The sequence below is a fragment of the Gorilla gorilla genome, chromosome 11 (assembly GCF_029281585.2).
Source record: "Gorilla gorilla gorilla isolate KB3781 chromosome 11, NHGRI_mGorGor1-v2.1_pri, whole genome shotgun sequence".
Taxonomy (NCBI): domain Eukaryota; kingdom Metazoa; phylum Chordata; class Mammalia; order Primates; family Hominidae; genus Gorilla; species Gorilla gorilla.
In genome coordinates this window covers 144,789,215-144,801,963 of record NC_073235.2, presented here as the reverse complement: position 1 = coordinate 144,801,963, position 12,749 = coordinate 144,789,215, and the positions used below count along the sequence as shown (strand labels likewise).

The 12,749-nt window shown below is 55.9% G+C and overlaps 1 protein-coding gene across 2 annotated transcripts in view; it reads right to left on the bottom strand.

Moving 5' to 3' along the window:
* Positions 1-12,749, bottom strand: part of LOC101144552 (inactive rhomboid protein 1) — a 43,653-nt gene that overhangs the window by 21,143 nt on the left and 9,761 nt on the right. The window contains exons 1-3 of one of the 2 annotated variants that reach the window (XM_063695370.1): positions 2,302-2,469; positions 2,017-2,074; positions 1,691-1,923 (exon numbers count right to left, since the gene is read on the bottom strand). The gene's annotated coding sequence lies outside the window, so the exon portion shown is untranslated. Of the gene's footprint in view, positions 1-1,690; positions 1,924-2,016; positions 2,075-2,301; positions 2,470-12,749 lie in introns of those variants that run through there. The other variant, XM_055380037.2, reaches the window with a different exon arrangement.

Genomic DNA, 12,749 nt, shown 5'->3' with positions numbered 1-12,749 from the left:
TAAAACAACCCTAACCCTGGGCCCTGGCCCTGACCCTAAAACAACCCTAACCCTGGGCCCTGGCCCTGACCCTAAAACAACCCTAACCCTGGGCCCTTGCCCTGACCCTAAAATAACCCTAACCCTGGGCCCTGGCGCTGACCCTAAAACTAACATAACCCTGGGCCCTGGCCCTGACCCTAAAACAACCCTAACCCTGGGCCCTGGCCCTAAAACATCCCTTACCCTGGGCCCTGACCCTAAAACCACCCTAACCCTTGGCCCTGACCCTAAAACAAGCCTTACCCTGGGCCCCGACCATAAAACAAGCCTAACCCTGGGAACTGACCCTAAAACAAGCCTAACCCTGGGCCCCGACCCTAAAACAACCCTAACCCTGGGCCCCGGACATAAAACAAACCTAACCCTGGGGCCCGACCCTAAAACAACCTTAACCCTGTGCCCCGACTCTAAAACAACCCTAACCCTGGGCCCTAGCCCTGACCCTATAACAACCCTAACCCTGGGCCATGGCCCTGACCCTAAAGCAACCCTAACCCTGGGCCCTGACCCTAAAACAACCCTAACCCAGGGCCCTGACCCTAAAACAACCCTAACTCTGGGCCCTGACCCTAAAACAAGCCTAACCCTGGGCCCTGACCCTAAAACAACCCTAACCCTGGGCCATGACCCTAAAACAACCCTAACCCTGGGCCCTGACCCTAAAACAAGCCTAACCCTGGTCCCTGACCCTAAAACAACCCTAACCCTGGGCCCTGACCCTAAAACAAACCTAACCCTGGGCCCTGACCCTCAAACAACCCTAACCCTGGGCCCTGACCCTAAAACAACCCTAACCCTGGGCCCTGACCCTAAAACAACCCTAACCCTGGGCCCTGGCCCTGACCCTAAAACAACCCTAACCCTGGGTCCTGGCCCTGACCCTAAAACAACCCTAACCCTGGGCCCTTGACCAAATTGTAATGAGGTCTGTTGGGCAAAATTCCATATAAGCATAGTATAAATTAATGAAGCAAATCGTGATAAATTAGTACGATTGACTTTCTGGAGTTTCCAACAATAAAAGTAAGGAAAATGCAGAACACAAAGACAGAGAGTAAAAAGAGAAATTAGGAAAGCATTCTACATGTTTAATAGGAAGACACTGGCCGTGTTCGTGCAGCGGCAGTATGTCGTGACATGACATACTTTGGAGAGAAGTTAACAGATGAGGAAGTTCATAAAAATCATCAGAGAAGCAAAATACTGGTAGCGACACTCAAGGAAACCACGAAATTTCCATAACTTATGTCAGCAAAGTGGGAATATTGTACAGTGTGTGTTGAAGTTCCTATACAACATTGTTTATCTACCGTTTGTTTGTTTGTAAGGAATGTATATACTAAAAGTTCTTCTTGCTGTAAAAGAATATGTGTGAATAAGTCATTTTAACTTATTCTTCTGTTTTTCTTTTATCTTCCTGCCATCATCCCACAGCCTTACTTTAGAAATTTTTTCTTTAGAAAATTGAACAAGTGCTCCTTGTGGTGGCACATACCTCGAGGATGGGAGGCAGGGGTGGAAGGGTCACTTGAGGCCATTAGTTTGACACCAGCCTGGCCAACAAAGTGAGACCCCATGTCTGCAAAACAATTTAAAAATTAGCCAAGTATCGTCATGTATACCTACAGTCCCAGCTACCTCAACTTACGGAGAAAGTTCAGGGCCTGGAGAGAAGGCTGGGAGGCAGGAGCTGGGTCTAAAGAGGCCATTGTAACGATGGAGCTGTGCCTGTGGAGGCTGTTGTGAGGCAGTAGGCTCATCTGCGGAGACTGCCGTGAGGTAGGGTATGGGCCTAAATAGGCCATTGTGAGTCATGAGCTTGGTCTGTAGAGGCTGACTGGAGAGAGTTCTGGGCCTGGCGAGGCTGCCGGGAGGTAGGAGCTGGGCCAAAAGATTTAAGCACATTTACGTTTATTAGGCACTTCATTTCCATTATTACACTGGAATATATAATAAAATAATTATAGAACTCACCATAATGTAGAATCAGTGGGCGTGTTAAGCTTGTTTTCCTGAAACTGGATGGTCCCACCTGAGCGTGATGGGAGAAAGTGACAGATCAATAGGTATTAGATTCTCATAAGCACAGCGCAACCTAGATCCCTCACATGCACGGTTCACAACAGGGTGCGTTCTCCTATGAGAATCTAATGCTGCTGCTCATCTGAGAAGGTGGAGCTCAGGCGGGAATGTGAGCAAAGGGGAGTGGCTGTAAATACAGACGAAGCTTCCCTCACTCCCTCACTCGACACCACTCACCTGCTGTGTGGCTCCTTACGGCTCCATGGCTCAGGGGTTGGGGACCCCTGCTCAAGTGCATCCAAAGCGACCCTTCCCACACCAGTCTTCATAGTAGTCAAGGGCAGCAACCACTTAGCTCCCAAGGCATGTGCCTCAGCTGGCATTTCCTCACAATCAACAGTAAGTGGTAGCTTGAGACATTGTGAGGTCACTTCCTTGAAATCACCCTAACCCTGGGCCTGACCCTAAAACCCAAAACCTGGGCCCTGACCGTAAAATCGTAACCCTGGGCCCTTAGCCTAAAACCCTAACCCTGGACCCTGGCCCTGAGCCTAAAACCCTAACCCTGGGCCCTGACCAAGAGCCTAAAACCCTAACCCTGGGCCGTGGCCCTGACCTTAAAACCCTAACCCTGCGCCCTGACCCTAAAACAACCCTAACCCTGAGCCCTGACCCTAAAACAACCCTAACCCTGGACCCTGACCCTAAAACAACCCTAACATTGGGCCCTGGCCCTAAAACAACCCTAACCCTAGGCCCTGACCCTAAAACAACCCTACCCCTTGGCCCTGACCCTACAACAAGCCTAACCCTGGGCCCCGACCATAAAACAACCCAAACCCTGGGAACTGACCCTAAAACAAGCCTGACCCTGGGCCCTGGCCCTGACCCTAACACAACCCTAAAACTGGGCCTTGGCCCTGACCCTGAAAGAACCCTAACCCTGGGCCCTGGCCCTGACCCTGTAACAACCCTATCCCTGGGCCCTGGCACTGACCCTGAAAGAACCCTTACCCGGGGCCCTGGCCCTGACCCTAAAACAACCCTAACCCTGGGCCCTGGCCGTAACCCTAAAACAGCCCTACCCCTGGGCCCTGGCCCTGACCCTAAAACAACCCTAAACCTGGACCCTGGCCCTGACCTTAAAACAACGCTACCCCTTAGACCTGGCCCTGACCCTAAAACAACCCTACCCCTGGGCCCTGGCCCTGATCCTAAAACAAGCCTAGCCCTGGGCCCTGGCCCTGTCCCTAAAACAACCCTACCCCTGGGCCCTAGCCCTGACCCTAAAACAACCGTAACCCGGGAACGTGGCCCTGACTCTAAAACAACCCTACAACTGGGCCCTGGCCCTGACCCTAAAACAACCCTAACCCTGGGCCCTGGCCCTGACCCTAAAACAACCCTAACCCTGGGCCCTGGCCCTGACCTTAAATCAACCCTAACCCTGGGCCCTGGCCCTGACCCTAACACAACCCTAACCCTTTGCCATGGCGCTGACCCTGAAAGCACCCTAAACCAGGGCCCTGTCCCTGACCCTCAAACAACCCTAACCCTGGGCCCTGGCCCTGACCCTGAAAGAACCCTAACCCTGGGCCCTGGCCCTGACCCTAAAAGAAGCCTAAACCTGGGCCCTGGCCCTGACCCTAACACAACCCTAACCCTTTGCCATGGCGCTGACCCTGAAAGCACCCTAAACCAGGGCCCTGTCCCTGACCCTCAAACAACCCTAACCCTGGGCCCTGGCCCTGACCCTGAAAGAACCCTAACCCTGGTCCCTGGCCCTGACCCTAAAAGAAGCCTAAACCTGGGCCCTGGCCCTGACCCTAAAACAACCCTAACACTGCGCCCTGGCCTTAAAACAACCCTAATCCTGGGCCCAGGCCCTGACCCTAAAACAACCCTAACCCTGGGCCCTGGCCCTGACCCTAAAACAACCCTAACCCTGGGCCCTGGCCCTGACCCTAAAACAACCCTAACCCTGGGCCCTGGCCCTGACCCTAAACCAAACCTAACCCTGGGCCCTGACCCTAAAACCCTAACCCTGGGCCCTAACCCTAAAACCCTAACCCTAGGCCCTGACCGTAAAACCCTAACCCTGGACCCTGACCCTTAACCCTACTAACCCTTGGCCCTGACCCTAAAACCCTACTAACCCTGGGCCCAGACCCTAAAACAACCCTAACCCTGGGCCCTGACGCTAAAACAACCCTAACCCTGGGCCCTGACCCTAAAACAACCCTAACCCTCGGCCCTGACACTAAATCAACCCTAACTCTGGGCCCTGGCCATGACCCTAAAACAACCCTAACCCTGGGCCCTGACCCTAAAACAACCCTAACCCTGGGCCCTGACCCTAAAACAACCCTAACCCTCGGCCCTGACCCTAAAACAACCCTAACCCCGGGCCCTTACCCTAAAACAACCCTAACCCTCGGCCGTGACCCTAAAACAAGCCTAACCCTGGGCCCTGACCCTAAAACAAACCTAACCGTGGGCCCTGACCCTAAAACAACCCTAACCCTGGGCCCTGACCCTAAAACAAGCCTAACCCTGGGCCCTGACCCTAAAACAACCCTAACCCTGGGCCCTGACCCTAAAACAACCCTAACCCTGGGCCCTGACCCTGAAACAACCCTAACCCTGGGCCCTGACCCTAAAACAACCCTAATCCTGGGCCCTGACCCTAAAACAACCCTAACCCTGGGCCCTGACCGTAACACAAGCCTAACCCTGGGCCCTGACCCTAAAACAACCCTAACCCAGGGCCCTGCCCCTAAAACAAACCTAAACCTGGGCGCTGACCCTAAAACAAGCCTAACCCTGGGCCCTGACCCTAAAGCAACCCTAACCCTGGGCCCTGACCCTAAAACAACCCTAACCCTGGGCCCTCACCATAAAACAACCCTAACCCTGGGCCCTGGACCTCACCCTACAAAAACCCTAACCCTCGGCCCTGGCCCTGACCCTAAAACAACCATACCCCTGGGCCCTGGCCCTGACCCGAAAACAACCCTAACCCTGGGCCCTGGACCTCACCCTACAAAAACCCTAACCCTGGGCCCTAGCCCTGACCCTAAAACATCCCTAACCATGGGCCCAGGCCCTGACCCAAAAAAAACCCAACCCCCGGGGCCGTGGCCCTGACCCAAGAACAACCCTAACCCTGGGCTCTGGCCCTGACCCTAAAACAAGCCTAACCCTGGGCCCTGGACCTCACCCTACAAAAACCCTAACCCTGGGCCCTAGCCCTGACCCTAAAACATCCCTAACCATGGGCCCAGGCCCTGACCCAAAAAAAACCCAACCCCCGGGGCCGTGGCCCTGACCCAAGAACAACCCTAACCCTGGGCTCTGGCCCTGACCCTAAAACAAGCCTAACCCTGGGCCCTGGCCCTCACCCTAAAACAACCCTAACCCTGGGCCCTGGCCGTGACCCTAAAACAACCCTAACCCTGGGCCCTGGCCCAGACCCTAAAACAACCCTAACCCTGGGCCCTGGCCCTGACCCTAAAACAACCCTAACCCTGGGTCCTGACCCTGACCCTAAAACAACCCTAACTTTCGGCCCTGGCCCTAGACCCTAAAACAACCCTAACCCTGGGCCCTGGCCCTGACCCTAAAACAACCCTAGGCCTGAGCCCTGGACTTAAAACAACCCTAACCCTGGGCCCTGGCCCTGACCCTAAAACAACCCTAACCCTGGGCCCTGGCCCTGACCCTAAAACAACCCTAACCCTGGGCCCTCGCCCTGACCCTAAAACAACCCTAAACCTGGGCCCTGGCCCTGACCCTAAAACAACCCTAACCCTGGCCCATGGCCCTGACCCTAAACCAAACCTAACCCTGGACCGTGACCCTAAAACCCTAACCCTGGGCCCTAACCCTAAAACCCTAACCCTGGGCCCTGACCCTAAAACCCTAACCCTGGGCCCTGACCCTTAACCCTACTAACACTGGGCCCTGACCCTAAAACCCTACTAACCCTGGGCCCTGACCCTAAAACCCTACTAACTCTGGGCCCTGACCCTAAAACCCTAACCCTGGACCCTGACCCTAAAACCCTAACCCTGGGCCCTGACCCTAAAACCTAAACCCTTGGCCCTGACCCTAAAACCCTAACCCTGGGCCCTGAGCCTAAAACCCTAACCCTGGACCCTGGCCCTGAGCCTAAAATCCTAACCCTGGGCCCTGGCCAAGAGCCTAAAACCCTAAACCTGGGCCCTGGCCCTGACCCTAAAACCCTAACCATGGGCCCTGACCCTAAAACAAGCATAACCCTGGGCCCTGACCCTAAAACAACCCTAACCCTGGGCCCTGACCCTAAAACAACCCTATCCCTGGGCCCTGACCCTAAAACAACCCTAACCCTGGGCCCTGACCCTAAAACAACCCTAACCCTGGGCCCTGACCCTAAAACAACCCTAACCCTGGGCCCTGACCCTAAAACAACCCTAACCCTGGGCCCTGACCCTAAAACAAACCTAACCCTGGGCCCTGACCCTAAAACAACCCTAACCCTGGGCGTTGACCCTAAAACAACCCTAACCCTGGGCCCTGACCCTAAAACAACCCTAACCCTGGGCCCTGTGCCCTGACCCTAAAACAACCCTAACCCTGGGCCCTGGCCCTGACCCTAAAACAACCCTAACCCTGGGCCCTGGCCCTGAACCTAAAACAACCCTAACCCTGGGCCCTGACCCTAAAACAAGAATAACACTGGGCCTGACCCTAAAACAACCCTAACCCTGGGCCCTGACCCTAAAACAAACCTAGCCCTGGGCCCTGACCCAAAAACAACCCTAACCCTGGGCCCTGACCCAAAAACAACCCTAACCCTGGGCCCTGACCCTAAAACAACCCTAACCCTGGGCCCTCACCATAAAACAACCCTAACCCTGGGCCCTGGACCTCACCCTACAAAAACCCTAACCCTCGGCCCTGGCCCTGACCGTAAAACAACCATACACCTGGGCCCTGGCCCGGACCCGAAAACAACCCTAACCCTGGGCCCTGGACCTCACACTACAAAAACCCTAACCCTGGGCCCTAGCCCTGACCCTAAAACATCCCTAACCCTGGGCCCTGGCCCAGACCCAAAAACAACCCAACCCCTGGGCCGTGGTCCTGACCCAAGAACAACCCTAACCCTGGGCTCTGGCCCTGACCCTAAAACTAGCCTAACCCAGGGCCCCGGACCTCAACCTAAAACAACCCTAACCCTGGGCCCTGGCCCTGACCCTAAAACAACCCTAACCCTGGCCCATGGCCCTGACCCTAAAACAACCCTAACCCTGGGCCCTGACCCTAAAACCCTTACCCTGGGCCCTAACCCTAAAACCCTAACCCTGGGCCCTGACCCTAAAACCTAAACCTTGGGCCCTGACCCTAAAACCCTAACCCTGGGCTCTGAGCCTAAAACCCTAACCCTGGACCCTGGCCCTGAGCCTAAAATCCTAACCCTGGGCCCTGGCCAAGAGCCTAAAACCCTAAACCTGGGCCATGGCCCTGACCTTAAAACCCTAACCCTGGGCCCTGGCCCTGACCCTAAAACAAGCCTAACCCTGGGCCCTGGACCTCACCCTAAAACAACCCTAACCCTGGGCCCTGGCCGTGACCCTAAAACAACCCTAAACCTGGGAACTGGCCCTGACCCTAAAACAACCCTAACGCTGGGCCCTGGCCCTGACCCTAAAACAACCCTAACCCTGGGTCCTGGCCCTGACCCTAAAACAACCCTAACTTTCGGCCCTGGCCCTAGACCCTAAAACAACCCTAACCCTGGGCCCAGGCCCTGATCCTAAAACAACCCTAAGCCTGGGCCCTGGCCCTGACCCTAAAACAACCCTAACCCTGGGCCCTGGCCCAGACCCTAAAACAACCCTAACCCTGGGCCGTCGCCCTGACACTAAAAGAACCCTAATCCTGGGCCCTGGCCCTGACCCTAAAACAACCCTAACCCTGGCCCATGGCCCTTACCCTAAACCAAACCTAACCCTGGGCCCTGACCCTAAAACCCTAACCCTGGGCCCTACCCCTAAAACCCTAACCCTGGGCCCTGACCCTAAAACCCTAACCGTGGGCCCTGACCCTAAAACAAGCCTAACCCTGGGCCCTGACCCTAAAACAACCCTAACCCTGGGCCCTGACCCTAAAACAACCCTAACCCTGGGCCCTTACCCTAAAACAACCCTAACCCTGGGCCGTGGCCCTGACCCTAAAACAACCCTAACCCTGGGCCCTGACCCTAAAACAACCCTAACCCTGGGCCCTGACCCTAAAACAACCCAAACCCTGGGCCCTGGCCTTGACCCTAAAACAACCCTCACCCTGGGCCCTGACCCTAAAACAACCCTAACCCTGGACCCTGACCCAAAAACAACCCTAACCCTGGGCCCTGATCCTAAAACAACCCTAACCCTGGGCCCTGACCCTAAAACAAACCTAACCCTGGGCCCTTACCCTAAAACAAGCCTAACCCTGGGCCCTCGCCCTGACCGTAAAACAACCCTAACCCTGGGCCCTGACCGTAACACAAGCCTAACCCTGGGCCCTGACCCTAAAACAACCCTAACCGTGGGCCCTGACCCTAAAACAAACCTAAACCTGGGCCCTGACCCTAAAACAACCCTAACCCTGGGCCCTGACCCTAAAACAACCCTTACCCTGGGCCCTGACCCTAAAACAACCTTAACCCTGGGCCCTCAACATAAAACAACCCTAACCCTGAGCCCTGGCCCTGACCCTAAAACAACCCTAACCCTGAGCCCTGGCCGTGACCCGAAAACAACCCTAACCCTGGGCCCCGGCCCTGAACCTAAAACAACCCTAACCCTGGGCCCTGACCCTAAAACAAGCATAACCCAGGGCCTGACCCTAAAACAACACTAACACTGGCTCCTGACCCTAAAACAAACCTAGCCCTGGGCCCTGACACGAAAACAACCCTAACCCTGGGCACCGAACCAAAAACAACCCTAACCCTGGGCCCTGACCCTAAAACATCCCTAACCCTGGGCCCTGACCCTAAAACAACACTAAACCTGGGCCCTGACCCTAAAACAACCCTAACCCTGGGCCCTTACCCTAAAACAACCCTAACCCTGGACCCTGGCCCTGACCCTAAAACAACCCTAACCCTGGGCCCTGACCCTAAAACAACCCTAACCCTGGGCCCTGACCCTAAAACAACCCTAACCCTGGGCCCTGACCCTGAAACAACCGTAACCCTGGGCCCTGACCCTAAAACAACCCTAATCCTGGGCCCTGACCCTAAAACAACCCTAACCCTGGGCCCTGACCCTAACACAAGCCTAACCCTGGGCCCTGACCCTAAAACAACCCTAACCCTGGGCCCTGACCCTAAAACAAACCTAAACCTGGACCCTGACCCTAAAACAACCCTAACCCTGGTCCCTGACCCTAAAACAACCCTAACCCTGGGCCCCGACCCTAAAACAACCCTAACCCTGGGCCCTCACCATAAAACAACCCTAACCCTGGGCCCTGGACCTCACCCTACAAAAACCCTAACCCTCGGCCCTGGCCCTGACCCTAAAACAACCATACACCTGGGCCCTGGCCCTGACCCGAAAACAACCCTAACCCTGGGCCCTGGACCTCACCCTACAAAAACCCTAACCCTGGGCCCTAGCCCAGACCCTAAAACAACCCTAACCCTGGGCCCTGGCCCTGACCCAAAAACAACCCAACCACTGGGCCGTGGCCCTGACCCAAAAACAACCCTAAACCTGGGCTCTGGCCCTGACCCTAAAACAAGCCTAACCCTGGGCCCTGGCCCTCACCCTAAAACAACCCTAACCCTGGGCCCTGGCCGTGACCCTAAAACAACCCTAAACCTGGGCCCTGGCCCTGACCCTAAAACAACCGTAACCCTGGGCCCTGGCCCTGACTCAAAAACAACCCAACCCCTGGGCAGTGGCCCTGACCCAAAAACAACCCTAACCCTGGGCTCTGGCCCTGACCCTAAAACAAGCCTAACCCAGGGCCCTGGCCCTCACCCTAAAACAACCCTAACCCTGGGCCCTGGCCGTGACCCTAAAACAACCCTAAACCTGGGCCCTGGCCCTGACCCTAAAACAACCCTAACCCTGGGCCCTGGCCCTGACCCTAAAACAACCCTAAACCTGGGTCCTGGACCTGACCCTAAAACAACTCTAACTTTCGGCCCTGGCCCTAGACCCTAAAACAACCCTAACCCTGGGCCCTGGCCCTGACCCTAAAACAACCCTAAACCTGGGCCCTGACCCTAAAACAACCCTAACTCTGGGACCTGGCCCTGACCCTAAAACAACTCTAACCCTGGACCCTGGCCCTGACCCTAAAACAACCCTAACCCTGGGCCCTGGCCCTGACCCTAAAACAACCCTAACCCTGGGCCCTGGCCCTGACCCTAAAACAACCCTAACCCTGGGCCCTTGCCCTGACCCTAAAATAACCCTAACCCTGGGCCCTGGCGCTGACCCTAAAACTAACATAACCCTGGGCCCTGGCCCTGACCCTAAAACAACCCTAACCCTGGGCCCTGACCCTAAAACAACCTTAAGCCTGGGCCCTCACCATAAAACAACCCTAACCCTGAGCCCTGGCCCTGACCCTAAAACAACCCTAAACCTGAGCCCTGGCCGTGACCCTAAAACAACCCTAACCCTGGGCCCCGGCCCTGACCCTAAAACAACCCTAACCCTGGGCCCTGACCCTAAAACAACCCTAACCCTGGGCCCTGACCCTAAAACAACCCAAACCCTGGGCCCTGGCCTTGACCCTAAAACAACCCTCACCCTGGGCCCTGACCCTAAAACAACCCTAACCCTGGACCCTGACCCAAAAACAACCCTAACCCTGGGCCCTGATCCTAAAACAACCCTAACCCTGGGCCCTGACCCTAAAACAAACCTAACCCTGGGCCCTTACCCTAAAACAAGCCTAACCCTGGGCCCTCGCCCTGACCGTAAAACAACCCTAACCCTGGGCCCTGACCGTAACACAAGCCTAACCCTGGGCCCTGACCCTAAAACAACCCTAACCGTGGGCCCTGACCCTAAAACAAACCTAAACCTGGGCCCTGACCCTAAAACAACCCTAACCCTGGGCCCTGACCCTAAAACAACCCTTACCCTGGGCCCTGACCCTAAAACAACCTTAACCCTGGGCCCTCACCATAAAACAACCCTAACCCTGAGCCCTGGCCCTGACCCTAAAACAACCCTAACCCTGAGCCCTGGCCGTGACCCGAAAACAACCCTAACCCTGGGCCCCGGCCCTGAACCTAAAACAACCCTAACCCTGGGCCCTGACCCTAAAACAAGCATAACCCTGGGCCTGACCCTAAAACAACACTAACACTGGCTCCTGACCCTAAAACAAACCTAGCCCTGGGCCCTGACACGAAAACAACCCTAACCCTGGGCACCAAACCAAAAACAACCCTAACCCTGGGCCCTGACCCTAAAACATCCCTAACCCTGGGCCCTGACCCTAAAACAACACTAAACCTGGGCCCTGACCCTAAAACAACCCTAACCCTGGGCCCTTACCCTAAAACAACCCTAACCCTGGACCCTGACCCTGACCCTAAAACAACCCTAACCCTGGGCCCTGACCCTAAAACAACCCTAACCCTGGGCCCTGACCCTAAAACAACCCTAACCCTGGGCCCTGACCCTGAAACAACCGTAACCCTGGGCCCTGACCCTAAAACAACCCTAATCCTGGGCCCTGACCCTAAAACAACCCTAACCCTGGGCCCTGACCCTAACACAAGCCTAACCCTGGGCCCTGACCCTAAAACAACCCTAACCCTGGGCCCTGACCCTAAAACAAACCTAAACCTGGACCCTGACCCTAAAACAACCCTAACCCTGGTCCCTGACCCTAAAACAACCCTAACCCTGGGCCCCGACCCTAAAACAACCCTAACCCTGGGCCCTCACCATAAAACAACCCTAACCCTGGGCCCTGGACCTCACCCTACAAAAACCCTAACCCTCGGCCCTGGCCCTGACCCTAAAACAACCATACACCTGGGCCCTGGCCCTGACCCGAAAACAACCCTAACCCTGGGCCCTGGACCTCACCCTACAAAAACCCTAACCCTGGGCCCTAGCCCAGACCCTAAAACAACCCTAACCCTGGGCCCTGGCCCTGACCCAAAAACAACCCAACCACTGGGCCGTGGCCCTGACCCAAAAACAACCCTAACCCTGGGCTCTGGCCCTGACCCTAAAACAAGCCTAACCCTGGGCCCTGGCCCTCACCCTAAAACAACCCTAACCCTGGGCCCTGGCCGTGACCCTAAAACAACCCTAAACCTGGGCCCTGGCCCTGACCCTAAAACAACCGTAACCCTGGGCCCTGGCCCTGACTCAAAAACAACCCAACCCCTGGGCAGTGGCCCTGACCCAAAAACAACCCTAACCCTGGGCTCTGGCCCTGACCCTAAAACAAGCCTAACCCAGGGCCCTGGCCCTCACCCTAAAACAACCCTAACCCTGGGCCCTGGCCGTGACCCTAAAACAACCCTAAACCTGGGCCCTGGCCCTGACCCTAAAACAACCCTAACCCTGGGCCCTGGCCCTGACCCTAAAACAACCCTAAACCTGGGTCCTGGACCTGACCCTAAAACAACTCTAACTTTCGGCCCTGGCCCTAGACCCTAAAACAAC